The 16,013-nt window shown below is 43.4% G+C and overlaps 1 protein-coding gene across 10 annotated transcripts in view; it reads left to right on the forward strand.

The window, feature by feature from the left end:
• ATXN1 (ataxin 1) overlaps positions 1 to 16,013 on the forward strand; it is a 243,927-nt gene that overhangs the window by 197,569 nt on the left and 30,345 nt on the right. The window contains exon 1 of one of the 10 annotated variants that reach the window (XM_041475515.1): positions 11,508 to 11,537. The exons of the other annotated variants lie outside the window; for them this stretch is intronic. The gene's annotated coding sequence lies outside the window, so the exon portion shown is untranslated. Of the gene's footprint in view, positions 1 to 11,507; positions 11,538 to 16,013 lie in introns of those variants that run through there. 10 annotated transcript variants of the gene reach the window in all.

A 16,013-nucleotide genomic window follows, 5' to 3' on the forward strand; every position in this document is an offset into this window, starting at 1 on the left:
ATATTGCCCCACAGCAATTCGGAGTAACCCGTGCTTTGGACGTGCAGGCTTTGCAAGGTGGTGATTGATAAGGCATGAATTGGGATAGGAGGTAACCCAACTGTTGCCATCAATGACTTTCACAAGCAATAAGTCACTGAAAAAAAGAGTAACTCCCCCACCCCAAAGCACACAATAAAAAGCTGGGTTGTTTGCTGTAATCTAGCATGAAACAGCTAAGGAAGACTGCATTTTTCAAAAGCATTCAGTACCCTGCATCAGCATAAGAATTCCAGTTTGGGATATTGAATGTATCTGTTATTGTAACAGCTGGTAGAGTTAAGTTATATGTAAAAGATTGTGCACAGTGTAACTCTCCAGGGTGTTTTACTGTCATTTCCTCTTGTGTGTTTTCTTAGACAATTTAGTGCTTTGTGGTAGGGACCTAATCCTGCAAGTTACTGAGCACCATGAAATCCCATTAAAGGCAGTGCATTCAGCTCCTTGACGAATTGTAACTTCATTTGATGCAGGTTGTGGTGGTGCTGTGGCAATAGGAATAAAGCTATTTTTAAAGGTCGCAGTGTTGTAAGCTTTTATAAAGCTGTACTCACATAATGGATCTTTCTTAAATCTGTACTTCTCTCTGCTAATCCTGGAGACTTATTTCTTCCCCTTTGGTGTTCTTGCTTTGATTTTTTCTTTTTCCTTAATAATGTATTTTCTTTCATGGCTTCTCCTAGTTCCTTAGCTTTGCCGACCTTCTCCTACTTGGGTGGGTCTTTTTATGTCTTTGTTAGCTGGGAATTGTTTTCCAGCAGTGGTAACTATAGGACTTCTAAGGTCTCTGCCACTTGAAATGCTCATTCAGAAGCATATTGGATAATTTCCTGGCCCATTTCCCTTCTGTTTTACTTCTAAACAGGCGATAGGTTTGTTTACAGAAGCTGGGCGGTTGATGCCAGCCTAAAGGAGGGCTGTATTGACAGGCCAGTAACACTGTGGGAGGGCTGAGCTGAGTGACCGTGAACCTCTATGCTCACACTAACACAGAAGGAAGCTGTTAAAGTCTTCAAATCTAGAGCCCAGTCCAATCTTGAACCCTTCTGGGAAAGCTTGGATATTTCTGTTTAGGACCCATTTAGCGTGAGGTATTTGTACTATTGTCATATGTTTCATTTCACTTCGTTTTCATGAGAATCATTGCAACTTTACCTCAAAACTGTCCTTCAGGAATCATTTGGAGGCTTTTCCAAGGCACTTCTTTGAGAAGAAAGCTGATTGTGAAAGCTAGGCAATAGAAATTGTTCTCCTGAACTGGCAAAGCCATTTTCTGGTGTCCAGTCTTGTAAAACTGTCTTATTAGGGAAGCCTCTAGGGACAGCAGTGTGGTCCCTTCCTGTAGTTGTTAGGTACAGGCCTTTATATTGCATAGCTGTGCATGTGCTTGTGCCATGGAGAGCTTGGTGACAGTGGCACTTCTGCAAGGGAAGAGCCTGCCCCTTGAATGCTGGAGGGAAAACATTACACTCCATCATATTTCTTCTGTGCTTCGGTTTTGTCCTTTCTGCTCCATGGTTAAGCTTTATTGGCAAGAGGAGCATGAGGTCAAGACTGTGCTGTTTATTTTGCTTCTCAGCTAACTGAAAAATTCTGCCTTGCCTCTCTGCAGCCTGCCAGGGACCAAACTTAATGGTCAGTGTTTTAATTCAAGTGACACCAGCCGTTAGGCGAGCAGCATAAAGGGTATGGTCGGTCAGCCCTTCCTTCCAGGGCGTTGCTGTACATGCAAGGCTGTCGACCCCTTGCTCGCAGACATGGCTGGCCAGTGGCCAGAGGGAAGCTCTGTGCCAGGAGAGCTCAGACTTTGCTGTGCATCCATGCCCGTTATGGGAGAGGAGCTGCTCTGCAGTGGTGTGGGGATTCTGTGCTGTGTTTTCTGAGGGTATGAAGGCCTGTGTGGCTCTGGGAAAGGCTGGGGGCACTAATTTAGGTTCAAGGCTGTTTTTCTGAAAACAGGAGTACAAGAATTTTGATTTTAGAAACAGAGGCATGTCACAAAGCTTTTGTCTTTTAACCTGGTTGTGATTCTGTGTTGAGAAGATGGCGTGAGACTTGCTGTGTGATGGTGCGATGAGCGACACTGTGCTCTGGGAGCTCACGACGCCGCTTGGAAGCTGTGGGGAGGAGCAGCAGGCTCCTTCCCTTCATGGGTTTCACAAATAAGAGCTTTTTTGGTACTTGGTGATCATCACATTCCCTCTCCCGTGACAGGGAAGGAGGCTGCTCCCCTTTCAGCCTCTCCCACTCGTAAGCTGTTTATTCACATTAAGTGGTGAGGAGGCTGGATCAGCCATACTTCTCCGGTGTCCTTAGTTAACACAAGGCTCTGACAATTGTTTCTCTGGTTATTCCCTCACCATTCCTACCTTTTAAAAATATTTTTCTTTAATTGCTGCTGTGTCGGCTCTATAATACTGTACTGGAATCCAAAGGTGCATTTTAAACAAGGGATTTGAGGCTGCAGGGGACTGAGCTGATCATTATGAGTCTGAGAATGGGACCTGTGATGCATGTTTTCAGAGGCCTCCATGGATAGTTGAATTAAATGAATGCTTTTGTGATAAACTTTTCTTTCAAACTAATCAATTCTGTGAAAGCAGGGAGTGAGCTGTAGCAAGCTGAATGGTGAGAAAGACACAGCTGTTGCCTCTTTCCATTGCAATGCCACTAATGTGCACTTAAAGACTATATCCCAGTCCGAGTGTTTCTAGATTCTCTGCTTTGTTTCATTGCCCTTGCTTCAAGGCGGCTCAAAAAAGAGGCCAATAGGCAGAAGGCATCAGGAAAATGGAGCAGGGAAGCAATGCTGTGCAGCTGTCCCAAGACCTGTGCTGTCCCTGCAAATTACACTCTGGATCTTCTTGTGGGAAGCAGGTACAGCTGTGGTTGTGAATCAACGTGCTGCTGGATGCCACAGAGAGCCACGTGGTGACTCTGGGGCTTGTAGAGCACACTGCCTCTGTGCACCAGGCTAAGAAGGCAGGGCAGGCAGGGCAGGCTGCCTGCTGGTAGAGAAGCAGGGAGCTCTGCTCCAACAATTGCTCTAATAGTTATTTTTCCAAAAACCTGTAAAAGTTGAATTCCCTTTTGGATTTGCTTGATTGTTATCTGTGCTTTAGAAAATAAAAGGTGCCATCTCAGGTGAGGAGCAGCTTGAGCTGTGCCCTCCCAAGTCCACCTTGGCCTGTACAGCCACAGGCAATTGCAGCTCCATGCAGCAGGATGGGTAGGTACATCCATAGATTTGCTGTCTGCTGGGCTTTGGGAGGTGAGTTTTGGATAGGAACAGGTGAGAGGGAGGCAAATCTGGAAGAAGTCTGGTGCAGTTGAAGACAGCAGAGGTTTTCCCTGATCTACTGCATAGACTTCAGGTGCAATGAGCTTTAGATTACTCACTGACCATCATCAGCAGTGTGAGCCCAAGGGGAAGAGACCTGGCTAGGGGACACAAAAGGTGAGGTGGGGTATATAGTACTGCCCTGAGAGTCTGAAGGTGGTCTCATCAGCCAAGGACCAGTTGGCTGCACAAAGACCTAATTTCACTGACTCCTTGGATGAGGACCAATAGTATTTGCACTGCCTCTCTGGTGGGAGGTTATTGTCAAGGCTGATTCTTGCCTTGCTTTCTTGAAGCACTATGAACTATCCCTTTGCAAAGGGAGGGGGAACAATGAGCAGGGGTGTGGGAATGCTTTCTTCACCAATGCACTTTGCAGGAAAAAAATGTTATCCGTGTGTGAGGTCTGGACTCCCCAGTGGCTGCAAAGGATGTCATGGGTGGTAACGCTTCCTACATCTATTCTCTTTTGCTAATGGCCACAGTTCCATCATGCACAGGCATGACCCCTCTGGGGCAATAAAAAGCTAGCCTTCTGTTCCTTTAGCTGTCAGCAGTGGGATTTTTAAAAATTTTTCGCTTGCTTTATCATTGTTTTCTCCATGAATTTAGAGAATGCAGGCTTTGTCTAGTCCCCATATACTTAGTGTGTGGGGTGCATATGTATGTTGTCTGGTTATTTCTCTCTTGCATCAGTAATTTAGAGCAGGGACAGGTTTGTGGCACAGTTATGTGAATTCAAGGGGAAAAAATAGTGCTACTTGCCTTGTGTTTTCCATTTGCATTCTGCACTGCTTAGCCAGGACTTTTTCCACCTTCTAGAGCTCTTCCAGCCATGAGGGAAAGGTTCCAGGGACATAGTTTCTTCTATCTGTACATAAGACTGGGAAGTCCTAAGATAAATGAGCATAGAGCATTTTACATCTGTCATCTCTCCCCTTTTCCCACTTGGTATGGCTTGGAAGTGGCAGCTATAGTCAGGTTAAAAGATGAAGGTTTTGTGCCTTGTGTGTGAACCTGATTTTTGTCCATGGGTTCATAATCTGTGCTGCTTTTTCCTTGCTACAGAACTAGGCCTTATTTTTCTGCTATGTGTGGATCCAGAACTATCTGAAAGAAAAATACAGTTGTTGGGACATGTCACCCCACGGCTGTTAGCTCTGCAAGATATGCCTTTGCTACTCATCACTCGATGATGAGTAGAGGGAGTGCTTGACAGTACTTCTCTTCATCTCAGTTCCCAGGAAATCAATTTGACTTGTTATTTTGAATTCTTAAATCTGAAACAATAAACAGTTCCTCTCTTGTACTGAATAGTGAGGGGAGTGAGTGTGAGCATCTTGTCCATGTGGTGATGGGGGAGGCGATCGACAGAGGGACAACTTCAGCCAGGCAGTCATGAGGCAGCACAATTAATTTATTTTGTTCCCTGATCTGTGAACCCTCTTGGTCATCAGAGCATTGAGACCTTCAGCTGCACAGTGTGCTGGGTCTGCCCTTGAACACTCGCCGTGACTGCCTGATCCCCACGGCTTCACTCCTCACTTATCCCAAGTGCCTGTGGCCGTGCAACTCAGCTGTCCCCAGAAACAGCTCTGTAGCTTCAAAAGGTGATGACTGCGAACCTGGGATCTCCGTAATTTATGCTCCCCACGCAAACAAACACGCATATGCCGTTCACACTCCCTGGGTATTAATAGTGACAGAGCAACATGTGTTTTCCACAAGAGCAAGACACCTGTTGAGGTTGTTCAGGGTCACAGAGCACTGCAGTGATGCTTTACTGCTTTCTGCAGACTCCAGCCTGTGTTGAGGAGAGAGGGAATGGTTTTCATTAGGCCAAAAGGGACTACCAAAGGGAAATTATCCACACATCCAGACATGGCAAGTCCTCTCACTTGGAAGGAGGAAGAAGGAGGGCAGATCAAGGAGCTGAGGTTGTTACCTGTTTCAGTCTAAATCTGGCATTTGTGATAAGGTGAATGAAAAGTCTCCTAGCAACTGTGGTCAGCATTTGTCCTGTGGTGTGTACAGCACTCCCCTGCAAGGTGCTGCACTGATAAATATATTTTGTCCCACAAGTGCCTGATCTGCGAGTCTGAAGCCACTGTTGCAGTCACTCTCATTTTATAGGCTAGAAATGGATTTTAATTAAAGTTCCTCTGCTATTGTTTAAAAATTATCAGATCCTCAGTCACCGACCAAGTAACTCAAGGGCACAAAGGCTGCCCTTGTCTGCATCACGAGACAGCATGAACCAAACTTTGCCTCATATTAAGAGGCACTGAAAGCAACTCTTAGTACATCTAAGCAGTTTGCATGTCCTCCTTCAGTGGCCTTTGGGCGTTACAGTATATTTTGGGTCTCAGATGCTCTTAGATGCAGGTTTCACATACATGATCCTTCATGTATTCCCTTTTTGGAGAGCAGTCCAGAGCCCCTAGAGAAACAAATGTGGGCTGACCTTGCAGAAAAGAAGAGAAGCAATGTCCCATGTGTTTAACCTGGGCACATTAGCAGTAGTTGTAAACTGGAAAGCCATTTCTCTCTGAAGCACATCAGCTGGGGAAGAGCCTCATACATGCCTCCTGGATGTGATTCACCACCTAAGGGGATCAGAGCACTTCTAAGAGGCTAGATAGAAAAGGGAGAGCAGGATATGCAGCCAACTTCTTCCTACAAGACATCAATATTTGGAGCTCTGTCTATTTAGGATACTGGGCCAGGAAAGAAGTGAAGAAAGTGAGAGGAAGTTGCTTGGTACACTCCACCTGTTAATGCATAGAGTTTTGGAGAATTTTACACAGGAAAGTATGGTGATCCTTTTGGCAGTGCCATCAATGACACCCTGGTTCTTGCAGAGGTGCACAAAGGGTCCTTGCAGAGGTGCCATGCTCCAAGGCATGGCCAGTGGAGGGCAGGCAACAGGCTGAAGGAGTGAAGTTTTTCTCCAGGATCTATACATTTCCTGGGAGACTTAAGCTTTCACTTATAATTAGGGGCTTCTGCTGAAGGGCTGAGAACTCTCAGGTCCCTAAACACGCTCTCTTAGGCTTTTTGTTTGTTTGGTTTGGTTTTGTTTGTTTGTTTTTCCTTAATTTTGTTTTACTGGGAGAGACAATATTTGACCTATAGAAATTCCATTATTTTAAGGTAATAGTCTGGGCCTTGCAGACAGTTTTGATGATAGTGTTTAGCAATTTATAAATGCAGATCATCTTTTAGTTTTCCACAGACTGAATTATACTAATGAAAACTTTACTGCTAAACAAAAGGGAAGCTAACCAGGTAGACCCAAGAGAAAGAATTAAGAAACCAGATTAAGAGAATTACATTCTTTGTCATTCCTGTTCTTAACTCATGTGCCCATTAGAATGTGCACAGAATACAGCCTTTATATCCCAAAATGTTCAGCCTGAAGTAACTTTGAAAGGATAGCTGTGGGCACAAATATATGCCCTGTATTCCTCATTGTGTTTTCCATTATGGCAATCCCTGCTGGTGTTTTCTATTTCCGAGTTTTATCAATCTGAGCGGGTCTGTTCCTGAGGCTCTGCTGAAAGTCAAAAGGGTGAAAGAACGTTATGTCTACAGAAGTGTCAGAAGAATTTCCAACGTGCTGTGGATCATTAATTTGGCTTCAAAGACGTGTTTCATACTTTGGAATTTTACAAAGCAGCTACATGGAGACTTTTTTGCTATGGGCAAGGCATGTTCCCCACAAGGCAGCCTTGTAAAGCATTTTCTCCACTAACAGGATTGCAGACAAATAGTTCCTTGCCTTTATCCTCCTGTTTTATCTCTGTTCTCCCCAAGAATCCCTCTTCATCCTTTGGTTGCTCTTTGGGGTGACATAAGGACAGTGAACCTGAAGTGAGAGATGAAGGAAAAGCAGTGTTAAAACAAACTAAAGCTGGAATGATTTGCCAGGACTGGAGAGATAACCCATGCGATTGGGGTAATTTCACAAACATCAGGGGACAAGGTTCAGGAGTAAAATCTGTGGTTACTGAATCTGAAAGACAGCACTGCCCTGAAAGTACTGAGTCAATCAGAAACTGCTAGAGTTTTCTACTGAGTGAGTTTTCAGTGACATCATCACCAGTATTACTATGAGAAAACAGAATATCAGAAATAATTTTTCAATTTTAGGGGTTTAAAATACATTGTTTTCCTGTTGAATAATGACACAGAATGATGTGCAAGGGAACGCTTCCTTTAAAAGATGACTTTTGATGATGGATGAAAATGAACTCTGTTACTTTGCATGAATGTTTGTTTTTGGGGTTTTTTGTAATTTGGTGGTTCTTTTTTTTTTTTTTTTTGTCATGCCAGAGCACTGAAAAGCTTGCAAGAACATTAAATAGAATAGTGACGAGGGTAATGACTGAAATTCGCTGCTGGTAACTGAAATGGAAGCAGCTTCCAGCTGTCCACACCCCAGCTCCTTCCTATCCCCTCTGCCTGTTTTGCTGGTGTTTCAAAGAGGATATGTGCTTTTTCCTCAACACAACAGTTTTCAGCGTGACCTTTTAATACAGCCTGCTGCCAGTGCCAGTTTGCAGCATCCCCTGAAGAACTCAAAGTATTTGTTCCCATCTGTGAAGTGAAAGTTATAAAAAGAGTTCTTACTCTGCTGGGGCACAATGAGGTTAAGTCATTAAAATTTTGAATAGATTTCTTGTGATTTAAAGATATGTATACATGTTGTTGCCCTGTGAGCAAAGGGAGAGTTGGAAACAGGAATTGAGAGTCCACAGTCTAACCACTGAGTCATTTCTTCCCAGGAGAAATTATTTCAAGTGCAGGGATTAAATTAAAGAAAAATGGACCCATGTGTGACAAGATAAAAATCAATAGCAAAACCCAGAAAATAAAGCAAAAATTATCCCCTAGAGATACTAAGGTTCTGTAAACATTTTTGTTCAGTTCTGCCCTTTCTCTGTAAAGGTTGGTTTTCTCTGAAAACCCAATCTGCAGTACTGCATCATAAGAAGTAGTTAAGGAAAGTAAGTATATGTTGCTTATGTTTATTCACTTTAAAAAACCCAACAACAATGACCAAAAAAACAACCAACCAAACAAACAAAAACCCCACAAAAAACCCACAAACGAAAACAATAAAACAAAAAAAACAAAACAAAAAACAACCAAAAAAATAAAAACCCAACAAGAACCAAACTGTACTCTTTCCAGCAAGTTTACAACATGCACCAGTCACAACCTCTCTGGGTTCCCAGGAAACAGGTCTGTCACTTTGTTGATGTAGTACTGCACAGTGTACCTTAGTTGGGCTGCTGCTTGGATTAAGTTGCTTGGTTGCCCAGAGATTGATTAACAAGTTCATTGGAGTGAACTCACTGCAAAGCACTGGATTCACAGTCTCTGCCTGTTTAAATGCTATTTTTTCCCCCCCAGCCCCCACCCCTACCCCCCCTTCCCCCGAGACAGCTGTGGCTTGGCACAGCGGCAACCATGTCTAGAGTCTCAGTGGTCTAGTTCATCAGAGAATGTAAGCCTTCCTTCCCAACAAAGTTACCTAAAGTTCTCAGTGATTGGACTTTAAGCAGACTGGTTTCCCATGGTTTTACATTAATAGGCACTAGACTGGAATTTTAGGTCCATACCTAAAGAAACAGTGGCTTTGATTGCTACTCAAATGAGCTAAAGTCACTCGGTCAACAATTTTGTGCACAGAGATACCCAGTGACTGGATCTGTATTAAAAACATGGTGTTTTGGCACTGGCAAAGGTATCTATTAAGGAAAAAAATCATTGTTAGATAAGGAAACTATGTAAAAATTAAAGTTGAGTGTTTATACTTCTGAGGGCTACTATTTACTTTTATAGATTTGTTTATACGAGTTTTGAGGACAACTGCATTTTTATCATATGAATCTACCCAACTCCTAACAAACTCCCTTAGAAAAATTCCTAAGAGTTTTGCTTAGGGCTGTTAAAAAAAGAAATAATAATTTTTAAAAAAGACAGGGTGGAGCAGTTTAAAAGGTGGTGTGGCTGTGCAAGGTTTTGTTTACTTTTCCACCGAAGATTAAGTAGTGGTAAATTATGCCATATATAGGGAACAAACATAACCAGTGCTATGAAACAGGGATATAACCATATTTTGAACAGTTTTAAAGATGCACAGAAGTTACTGTCCCCTGCTTGTGCTATTAACACACAGACTTTCTTCCTCATACAGTTGTTTCCCCCACATAAGTTGAAGTTACTCTCTGTAAGATACCATATTCCATGCAGTTTTCTTTTGGAGAGTGGATTTCCATCTATTATCCCTAGGACCAACATTAGTGGCATCCTGATCATAAGATACAGAGATGTAGTTTATATGTAAAAGTGTTACACTCTCCTGGAAGACCATGTCTGTGGCCTAGCAGCTGGTAGTGTCTTGGTGCTCTGTAAGAAAAGCTTTTTCTGAGGGGTAAAACCTCCCAGGGTATCATCAGATGACTTCCATTCGCACAGACATATTGGTGGCAGTAGCCAGATGGCATGTGTCAAAATCCTGAACCTGACAAATTTCACAGAGGTTTTACCTTTCCTTCCTCTGGGGGCAGGATTTCATACATTTTTCCAAATCCCATGAAACTGTGCAGCCCCGGGGAGGACAGGAGCTTAGTTATGGAAGGTGACTGACTGCAACTGCTGGTTGGTGTCCCAGTGTGTCTGCTCTTAACTGCAAAACAGGGAGAACTGGAAAAAGGGTTTGAACTTGGGCGTCTGTCCCACCGCTCACAAATGCAATGTGTTCAGGAGCATAAGGCAAATGATTCCACGAAAATGACAGATGTAAAAAAAAGTTGTAAGCAGGAATGAGTGCCTTCCCCTCAGCAGGAGTTACATGTACACTACACACTGCAGCCCCATAGTGGGTCATGCTTGGATCTGAAATGGTGCTGGAGCAGTTGCCACTCATGTGAGCAACGCAACTCAGCAGTCAGGAATAGAAACTGTAGAGGTCAATGATGTCTGTTTTTCTGTTGCTCTACACTGTTTATGGGTGCCTAGTTGCATTATTATTATTGCTTTCATAGTTTTTGCCTTTCTGTGAGGATGTTGCCCACTGCCAGCAGCCTAGGAAACCAATGAGATATTGTTGTGTGAACTCTTAATGAAGTGACCAAGAAATGGGTTCCCTTTGTTTTGCTAGAGGTGTTGTGCAGAATGACTGCCAGATCATTCCACCTAATGCTTGTGGTCTGAATGGATAGAACAAGAAAAGGAAACCAAAACTGATGCAACATAAGGCTGCAGGGAAAATGCACTAGATTCATAAACTTGTGACCCTGCATCTCCTTCCAGCTTCAAAGAAAGCTCTTAGTGGAATTGGTGACAAAAGTTCCTTGTCTCAGTAGTTTGTAATTTGAAATCAGAAAATGGAAATAGATACATGAGAGGTACTAAGGATTTGTTCTTCATTGCATGTATATACCTTCATATACCTTCATTCATTTTTTTATTGCATTTCTTTGTGGTTTAAAATTTAGACCAAAAAAATCGTGCTACCAGCTCATCTGTGCGACAAGTATTTAGTCATGTTTCTGCCATTGCTGAAGAATTGAATTCACCTCTGCAAAGACGTTTTGGGAAAAAAGTGGTTGGTCAGTGGTACAGTAGTTACTACAGTAACTACAGTGAGCTCATGATAATCTGAAAAGAAATACCATTGGGAATCCAAATACATTGTTTAAATAAAACGTAGGTAGAATTGGCAGGAAAGGATTAAATTGTTTAATCTGATTGTATTGTTTCTAAGCTGATGCTATCCTAACTCATGGGAGAGAGGGAAGCATAAATGTGAAGGCATTGTGCACAGCCAATTGTGGTAACAGGACTTCATTAACGTGTGGAGGCCCACAGCAAGGCCTTTTTTTTTTCTAGATCAGCCTTTGATCTTGGTTGGCCTGGAAGAAGATCCATCCCTGGAAGACGATAGTGAGACTTCTGCATCTCCCACACAGTCAGGCTTTGTGAAAACCTAGAGGGTTTTTAACACCACAAAATAAATTACCTCTACCCTAAGGGGCTGTTTTGAAAATCTTATGGTGGATGTGTTCAGCCCATTAAAATGGCCAGGTGGCTGGAAGTATGGCTTCCTTTCTTGCGTTAATTAGATGAGGAAGTGTGTCTGTAGAAGGTAAGTATAATTTTTAATCATAGTGGTTTACCCTTCCAGTTCCCAGTGGCACTCATCCAGGGTCTGATGGCTGGGAAATGCAGTTGTAGCCAAGGACTCCTCTTCAGCACATTGGAAAGGCTGGCTCTGCTCTGCTCTCATTCTCCAAACCGAATGATCAGTGTGTGTTTAGCACAGTGACGCAAGTGAGGAGAGGACTTGGGGAAGGTGGTGTTGGGAGGATGCTGAGTATCAGCATTGCTTGGAGATACAAGATTGTTCCCACATGGGGTGATGGGCTAGGTTAACATCCTGGTGCTGTGCTTAGGTCACTTAGGCTTCAGGCCCTGGGCAGGAAGGCCAGCTCCAGCTGGAGGTTATTGTACTTGGCTGCAGTTAAATCTTTGTGATGTTAAAAGCAGTCCTGGAAAGCACTGGAGTAACATCTGGTCAAGAGGGGACGATGCATGGACTAGCCTGGACCTCCTCTGGCTTTGGGACACAGCAGGACTACGTCAGAGCGTGAGGTCCCTGAATGCTTATCAGCATCCACCACTTGCCATGAAAGAAGGAAGCGAGGAGTGATTCAGTTTGCATCCGGGCCCTGTGATGGCCTGTGCTGCTGCTCGATCTGCCTTCTTCCCAGTTCCTGCTTCCCTGCTCTGCCTACAGTAGTCATTCCTCTCTGCTGGGGAGACACCCCGTCTTCATTTTGTTCTGCAAAGTGCTTAGTCCGGCCCGGGAAGTGGGACACGTTTAATGAAAACCAACCTGCACACACAGCCCCCAGCAGCCTTTTCCTGCCTGCCTGCCTGCCTGCCAGGCACGAGGAGAGTCACTGCTGGAGTGTGGACAGGCCACAGAAACCATCAGCAGGGGACAAAGTGGCGCTCACCTCTGGAGGCCAGTGGGCAGCCGGGGATCAGGGTGATGCTGAGAAAGGGAGTGCTCCAGTTTCACCACGTGTAGATGGTGGGGCTGCGAGCAAGGACCATCGGCTCCATCTCGCCAGCTGGCTCGCTCAGCAGTTTTTGCAGGAAGTGTGAAGAGAACACATTTTATGGGAGATATTTATCATTATCCTGTACTGCTTAAATATAGTCTGTGTAGCAGGTTAGAGCTTGTTAGGCTTTTATCTTCTCAAGTTGGAGGGTGATGAATTAATCTATGAGTGTTGCAGCCTCGAGTGAATTATAGAAAGTCATCCCCAATGAGTAAAGATAAATGACATTTGGAAATTAACCCATTAGATAGTCTCTTCCAATAAAGTGCTTACTGAATTATTAAATTGTAAATGAAGATGCTTCACGTCTCATTTGAAAGTCAGAAAGACACTTATTTGTAATTCCACTACTGGTTTTCTTTTTTTTCTCCTCTCAGAGGTTTCATTTCTCCTGAAAGGTTTGGGGCTGACAGCCCCAGAGGACAAAGTCTCCATTAATCCATGGAGCCGGCACAGCAGCTACAATGCTGCTGTGCTGCCTTGTTAATGTGCTGCAGCCTCTGCCAAGAAAGGAGCAGTCCCGAGGGACAAGGTGTTGGTTTACACTTTGCAATGTCCAGCCTCCAAAAAAAGAAGAGTTGTTCAGCTCTTTATTGACCTGCACTGTGTTAATGTAACTGGATTTGACTGCTTGTTTAGGTGGATTAAAGGTGACCTGTTGGGCAACACAAACCTACTGTAAACTCTTCAGCCAGTGTAGGTCCTCTAGATTCAGCCTGACCCAGGATGCACCTTGAAGCTGAGCCTTGCTCAGGCGTTTTAAAAATGAGCAGCAATAATACTGAGATGCACATTTGGTGGTCAGTGTTACTGAAGTCTTGGCAACCTCGTGATCCCTGGGTTTGTTGCCCCTCACCAAAGTAATGGGGCTGCACAGGGATAAAAACACCCCTGTTGGTGCAAGGCAAATCATTCTAGTTTTAAAGCGATATAAAATGCATGTAAGTTTCATACAGTCACCGTTGGTGAGATTTACTTTGGCATAAATATTCCTGTATAAATATCCTCGTTCCAGGCTGGGATCTATTTGCATGCTAACAAAAAGCCAGAGACAGAATGTTTTCAAGAATTTCCATCTCCGGTACAGCCAGTTGTTGTGGTGATGGGTTTTGTTTTATGTATGTGGAACTGGACCAAGCCTAAGAACACCAGATCACTTCAGAGAGGCACCCAGCAGGAATGACTCTCACTTTCAACCTGAGCTGGCTCCAAATCAAGAGCCCAGAGGGCAGAACGTATCCTTCCCATTATCAATTGGCATTAGAGCCAATTTCCCATTTTCTTTTAGTGCTAGCAGTTTGATGATAACAGAAAATTATTAAAGCCATATACTATTAAATATGATGGTGATTAGATCATCTCCTATAACTGATTTTTAAAGACTCTTGATTTTCACTGGCTTTTTCTTTCTGATGGCACAGGACAGGCATCGTCTTACATGTTTTGCAAATACTGCCACTGCATGAATATAACCCATGCTTTTGGAGGGAGTTTGTTTCTCCTCATGTGATTGTGGTTTGTCTCTGAATAAATTCCTAATATAAGGAAGGACTGATCTTGTTCCCATATCTATAAACAAATTCTAGCAGTAAAGAAGCAAAACTTTAGTTAATAACTATCAAAAAGTGTTATATTAGTTTTATTATCTGACCAGAATGATCCAGTCTGCTGTGTTACCTCCTCTGCATCCAATGTCTCCAGGCCACATTCTGCAGGTAGGAAGTGAAGAAAACAGAGAGGTTGTCCTGCATCAGCTCTTCTCTTTAAAGATTATAATCTGTGCCAGTAAATGTAAACCAAATGGCAATTCACATGCATATTTAAGATTGTTTAACACTTTTTTGAGATCACTAGTTTGAGTTTTTACAGAAATTTTGTACTGACCTGCCTGTGAAGTGTGAACAGAACATTCTCTGCAGTGAATGTGAACAGAATAAATACCCCCTCCCCGTGGCAAGGGTACGAGAAAGCCCCCTCAGGAAGGCTTCTTCACCACTGGTTTATTTTGTTAAAATGGGAGTGACAAGAAAAAACTCATCCTTAAGAACATGTTGAAATATGATTTAATGCCCATATCAGTCTGCCAACCCTCTCAGTGTTTTTTCTTTAGCCTTAAAGTTGTGGGGTGGGAAAAGACAGGACAGAGTGAAAAATTTTTATGTAGAGCATGACACAATAAACACTTCATAGTGATTGTATACATATTGTACTAGTGCAATTCTCTTCTGGGCATCAGTGAGAGGGCATGTAATTCACAGTACTTTTTTGGCTTTTAGTAATTCTTGCTAGAATCAAAAGTGAGTGAATGCGCAGTCTCAGTTCTGACTCAGTCTCATGCTGTTAGTGATAGTGGCATTTTAAGTGCTATTGAAGCAAGGACAGAAACTAACATTTAAGAGGAAGTAAAAATGACAGAAATGCTAAGATGAGGAGAATAAAGAAAAAAAAATGCTAAACCAGTAGTTCACAAAGAACAGTGTGGGGGCAAATAATTTTACACCAGAGCTATAGAAAGACTACTTGACCACAGACTGAAAATTGGTAAAGCTCCTATTTCTTGTCAGACCAGCTTGATTTTCAGTCTAAGCTGCTGAACGACAATTTTCCTCTCGTCTGATCCTGTGTCTTTTAATTAACCAGTGTTGTCATCCACATCTTTGAGATTCTGATGGGAGCAGCAGCTCATCTCTCTTGATTTGCTCAACACTCTGCATGCAGAAAGCAGCAGCTGCTGCTGGTGATCCCAGGGCTGATTTGTCTGCATTTTCCACTGGAAATATTTGCCTAAATGAAGTAAGCTGTGTGAGGAGGCACCTAGTCTAATTGGAGCATTAGGCCTGTGCAGTAGGTGATTTTTTGCAGGTTTTCTGTCAGCTGGTAATTTATCTGTGACACGTATGGGGTTTTGATGGATGTAGGTAGAGCAACTGCATGGAAGAGCCATTAGGTGCTGGTACAGTGTGGCTGTGCTGTGGCTTGCAGTGTTTTCAGAGTGCCTTGCTCCCTTGGGCTCTCACACTTGGAATAGCAGCTGCCATGGATCTCTGCAGGGGTCCTGGGCAAGGCTTTGACCTGAGTGGTGCAGACCACTCAGTTGTGTTACCCCCACTTTTGCAGCTCCTCATTGGAGTGGTTTCAGCTGTGCTGAATGGCAACACAAATCATAGCTATCAAAATCACCTGCTAAAAGCTAATTCTTGAGTCTTCCATCACTTTCAGTGAATAGGAGTAACAAGCATATTCCCATCCTTGCCCAGCAGCCCACAAGTGAACTGGACTTGCACAAGGTTTCAATGATAGAGTTGTAGCAATGCAACCCATGGGAGATTATTATCCTCCAGTATTGTAAGATTATTATTTAGAGATTATCATAAACTCATTCTGTGGTGCCCCTTGTGTTAGTCATGCAGGCAGCTTTCCACAGCAGCTGAGGCAACACATGTGTAAGAGACATCTCCTCTCTCCTTCCTTCCCCACTGAATGGAATAGACCAG

The sequence above is a fragment of the Pyrgilauda ruficollis genome, unplaced genomic scaffold, assembly GCF_017590135.1.
Source record: "Pyrgilauda ruficollis isolate IOZ18807 unplaced genomic scaffold, ASM1759013v1 scaffold35, whole genome shotgun sequence".
Classification (NCBI taxonomy): domain Eukaryota; kingdom Metazoa; phylum Chordata; class Aves; order Passeriformes; family Passeridae; genus Pyrgilauda; species Pyrgilauda ruficollis.